This window comes from Budorcas taxicolor, chromosome 18 (genome assembly GCF_023091745.1).
Source record: "Budorcas taxicolor isolate Tak-1 chromosome 18, Takin1.1, whole genome shotgun sequence".
NCBI lineage: Eukaryota > Metazoa > Chordata > Mammalia > Artiodactyla > Bovidae > Budorcas > Budorcas taxicolor.
In genome coordinates, this window is record NC_068927.1 from 27,205,118 (window position 1) to 27,210,464 (window position 5,347).

At 46.2% G+C, this 5,347-nt stretch overlaps 1 pseudogene; it reads right to left on the bottom strand.

Moving 5' to 3' along the window:
* Positions 1–1,859: 1,859 nt before the first annotated feature.
* LOC128063464 (nucleic acid dioxygenase ALKBH1-like) lies at positions 1,860–2,812 on the bottom strand (annotated as a pseudogene).
* Between the last annotated feature and the right edge of the window lie 2,535 nt (positions 2,813–5,347).

Sequence of the window (5,347 nt, forward strand, 5' to 3'; positions counted from 1 at the left end):
TCAACCAATCTGACTTTTAAAAATTGATAGACTAGGGAGAAGCTGACAAATCCTCCAGCAACGTGGAATGTTTCAAATGCTTCTCTCTTTTATTAAAAAAAATATATTATTTTATTTGGCTTTGCTGGATCTTAGTTGGAGCACGTGGGATCTAATTACCTAACCAGGGAACACGGAGTTTTAGCCGCTGGACCATCAGGGAGGTTCCTCAGATGCTTCTCTTAATTACGGATGGCAAAGCTGAACAAACTAGCCAAGATACAGAAGATCTGAATGACATAAGAAACAGATTTGATGTAACGGACATTAATTGAATTTTGTCTCCCGTGATCAGATTCTCCTTAAGCTCTTAAGGGCTATCTTTAAAACCTGACAGTTGACTAGATTAGAAAGCAAGCTTCAAAAAAAAACTGCAAAGAATTGCTATTAGACCACATTCTTTGAACTCGATGAAGTGGAGCTAGTAATAACAAAAATGTAATTTAAAAATCCCCATGTGTTTGGAAATTTGTCACTGGGATAAACAAATTGACCAAAGGAATGGAAAGGAGAGCCTGGAAGCAGGAGAAGGCATATGTGGGACTCTGGTATATGACAGCGGAAGCTGGCAGACCAGGGAAGGGGGTACCATGTGGAGCGGGTGACACGTGTGGGGAAGAAGTCCTCTCAAATCTCAGCCTTACACTGGACTCAAGAATCAGCTCTAGGGACTTCCCTGGTGGTCCAGTGGTTAAAACTCGGGGTTCCACTGCAGGGGGCGCAGGTTCAGTCTCTGGTTGGGAGCTAAGATCCCACATGCCTTGCTGAATGGCCAAAAATCTGGAAAAAAAACAAAACAAAAAAAAAAAAACAACCCACCCCAAACCAAAAATAAAAACAAAACCCCCAAAAACAAGAATCAGCTCTAGATGAATTAAGGGTTTACATGTCAAAAGCACACCTTTAATACTGTTTGAAGAAAATATAGATTAACATCTTTCTGACTTCAAGATGGGGCAAGAACCCTTAAAGAAAACATCAAAAAAGCGTTAACCATGATGAAAAGCCAGATACAATTGACCACATGCTAATTTGTGTTTGAGACAGAAGCCATGGGGCTTCTTTTCTACATCTGTGATGTAGAAAACAAACATGGTTACCAGGGGGAAAGGCAGGGGAGGGATAAATGGGAGACTGGATTGACGTACACACACTGCTACATAGATTCAATAGAACTAAGAAGAATCTACTGTAAAGCACAGGGAACTCCCCTCAATATTCTGTAATGACCTATATGGGGAAAGAATCTAAAAAAAGGAGTGGCTATATGTTATGTGGGCTTCCCAGATAGTGCTAAAGAATCCACCTGCCAATGCAGGAGCCACAAGAAACTTGGGTTCGATCCCTGGATCGGGAAGATCCCCTGGAGGAGGGCATGGCAGCATTCTTGCCTGGAGAACCCCTATGGACAGAGGAGCCTGGTGGGCTACAGTCCATGGGGTCTCAAAGAGTCGGGCGTGACTGAAGTAGCTGAGCACACACATGTATGTATATGTACAACTGATCACTTTACTGTACAGCAGAAATTAGCACAACATTTTAAATCAACTATACTCCAATAAAAAATTCTATTTCCCAAAATACACCTTAAAGGAAGTGAAAAGACAAGCCATATTTGGGAAAACATGTAAGCACAGAGTTGGTATCAAGATCCCCTATGGATCAGTAAGAAAAGATAAACAACTTCAGAGAAAAATGAGCAAAACCCATGGACAGGCATTTCCAAAAAACTGAAAAAGCTCTGGCCAGATAACATGCCATGGCTTCAGCTTACAAACCCTGAAATACATAATCAGCGGCCACATGCTCTGAAAGGAAAGTCAGGTCGAAGTCAGGTCATTAAAGTAATGGTAGCCTAGGGTCACGTAATGCATTTTCTCTAATAAACTCTGAGATTTCCATTTACTCACTTCTTATACCTTAGAAACTCTTTGCTATGTTCCCACAAATCTTGGGTCTCTTCCTTAGTCATATGTTTGTCCAGGTTACATACATTAGGTTCTGGGAATATAACTTAAGCAGGGGTCCCCAACCTCTGGGATCTAACGTGATGATCTCAGGGCCGGGGGGCTGCTGATGTAATAATAATTGAAGTAATGTGCACAATAAATGTAACGTACCCTGGTGGCTCAGTGGTAAAGAATCCGCCTGCAATGCAGGAGACCTGGTTTCGACCCCTGGGTTGGGATGATACCCTGGAGAAGGGAATACTCCAGTATTCTGGCTTGGTGAAATCCATGGACAGAGGAGCCTCGTGGGCTATAGCCCATGGGGTCACAAAGAGTTGGACACGACTGAGTGACTAACACTTTCACTTTTTCACTGGTTGAATCATCTCCAAACCATACCTCCCCACCCCGGTCTGTGGAAAAGTTGTCCTCCATGAAACCAGTCCCTGGAGCCAAATAGGCTGGAGACCGTTGACCTTAGAGGGAGTGCTTTATGCAGTGCCACTGGCAACCTGGGAAGAAGGAGTGTGGGATAAAAAGAGCTCCAAGACAGCCTTGCAGTCCAAAGGCTCGCCACTTGCTGACCGGCTGAAGTCTTGCTCCGTATGCCCCGTGGTCACTGACTAGGGACACACTGAGCTGAGATTTGACCACCTTGTGGGCACCAGGCCCTGTGCTGTGGGTGTGAGCTGGCGGGAAGTCGATGTCCCCTCCCAGGTCTGTGGTCCCCGGGGGGGGCTCTGTAGGTAGAAGCAGAAAAGCTTCTGGAAGACGTCCTCCACTGCCGCCATCGCCACAGAGCCCACAGCCACCATCTTCCCCATTTTGCTGCCCAGCCTCGTCTCCATCTTGCTTCTGAAAAACAATGGAAGTAAGCATGGCATTGCTACACTTGTGAGTTTTCAGGCTTTGCTTCGTCTGAGCCCAATGCCACTCACCGGAATACTGGTGAGAAGGAGCCCTTACTATGTACCTGATACTTCCTACGTATGTTAGCTCACTTAATTTTCACAACAAGCCTGTGATATAATTGTGATTATTATCAGATTCTTTCCATCCATGAGGAAACTGAAGCACAGAAAGGTTAAGTGACTTGCCCAAGGTAGCACAGTACTCAGGGCTGGAGCTGAGATTCAAATCAGCCTCTGACTCCTTATCAGAATCATGAAGGGGTGGGAACAAGCCCATCAGACGGTGAGTTCTGCAGAGCCAGGGGCTGTGTGTATTTGTGCTGTGGACCCACCGGGGATGCTTAGAAAGTCAGCCATAATTGTCCCAGCAGGATCTGTCAGGGAGGCAGGGAGCTAGCCTAGGAGGAAATCTGAGACAGTCTGAGTTCAAATCCTGGCTCTGCAACTCACTCACCACAGACCTTGGCAAGCCTCTCAAGGCCCCTCTGAGACTTAGGTTTCTCACCTGTAAAATGGAGGCCTAGTAGCTATTTCCAAGGCTGCTCTGAGGGGCCAGGGAGAGGTGAGTGTGGCTTGGTTAGGAGTAGGCCATTCAGAAAGGCAGAGCAGCCAGAGATCAAATTGCCAACATCCACTGGACCATCAAAAAAGCAAGAGAGTTCCAGAAAAACATTAATTTCTGCTTTATTGACTATTCCAAAGCTTTTGACTGTGTGAATCACAATAAACTGTGGCAAATTCTAAAAGAGATGGGAACACCAGAACACTTGACCTGCCTCTTGAGAAACCTATATGCAGGTCAGGAAGCAACAGTTAGAACTGGACATGGAACAACACACTGGTTCCAAATAGGAAAAGGAGTATGTCAAGGCTGTATATTGTCACCCTGCTTATTTAACTTCTATGCAGAATACATCATGAGAAACGATGGGCTGGAAGAAACACAAGCTGGAATCAAGATTGCCGGGAGAAATATTAATAACCTGATATGCAGATGACACCACCCTTATGGCAGAAAATGAAGAGGAACTAAGAAGTCTCTTGATGAAAGTGAAAGAGGAGAATGAAAAAGTTGGCTTAAAGCTCAACATTCAGAAAACGAAGATCATGGCATCTGGTCCCATCATTTCATGGGAAATAGATGGGGAAACAGTGGAAACAGTGTCAGACTTTATTTTTTTGGGCTCCAAAATCACTGCAGATGGTGACTGCAGCCATGAAATTAAAAGACACTTACTGCTTGGAAGAAAAGTTATGACCAACCTAGATAGCATATGCAAAAGCAGACATTACTTTGCCAACAAAGGTCTGTCTAGCCAAGGCTATGGTTTTTCCAGTGGTCATGTATGGATGTGAGTAAGACTGTGAAGAAAGCTGAGCGCTGAAGAATTGATGCTTTTGAACTGTGGTGTTGGAGAAGACTCGTAAGAGTCCCTTGGACTGCAAGGAGATCCAACCAGTCCATTCTAAAGGAGATCAGTCCTGGGTGTTCTTTGGAAGGAATGATGCTAAAGCTGAAACTCCAATACTTTGGCCACCTCATGCGAAGAGTTAACTCATTGGAAAAGACTGTGATGCTGGGAGGGATTGGGGGCAGGAGGAGAAGGGGACGACAGAGGATGAGATGGCTGGATGGCATCACCGACTCAATGGGCATGAGTTTGCGTGAACTCAGGGAGTTGGTGATGGACAGGGAGGCCTGGCGTGCTGCAATTCATGGGGTCGCAAAGAGTCGGACACGACTGAGTGACTGAACTAAACTGAACTGAGGCCCTTCAGAGTGTGAGTGAACGCCTGGCCTGCTGCCTCGCACACCATTCGTGCTGTGAGCTGTCCGAGGACATTTAGATGGGAACCTCAGCCTATAGGCCAGAAGGTCAGCGCCTGGAATTAGGGTGAAGGTAGGCTCCTTAGCAGGGCCAGGAAGGCCAGAGCTGCCAAACCAGGCCAGGGGGCGGTCATTCCTATCCTGACCACCAGGGGTCGCGGTTGACCACTCCTGCCTTTCTCCCTGGTTCCAGAGCCCAGAGGCAGCCTGCAGAGTACTTGGGGGATCCTGACATTCCTGCCAACTGCAAGATGGGAACATTTCCAGCAAGAGTGCATCTGAGGCCCTGACCTGGCTTTCCCAGATCTGCTAAAGAAGAAAACTGGTAGATTTTCCCATCCTTCTGTGGGAATGTCTGCTGTTCTTTTATCCACCCATCTGTTTCTGTTCATTCATGCGTCTGTCCATCCATTCATCGCTCTACCTGTCCATCTGTTCATTATTCCTTTATTTTCCTTAAATTTGTTCATGAATACACTTATCTGTCCTTTTATCCAGCCACCACCTGGCCATCCGTCCATTCATCCTCCCATCCCCCCAGTACCCAACCTCTGTCTCCTTGTCCTCTATCTGTCCCACATGCGCAGAGACTACGCTGGGGCAGGTTTGCTCAGCCTGGG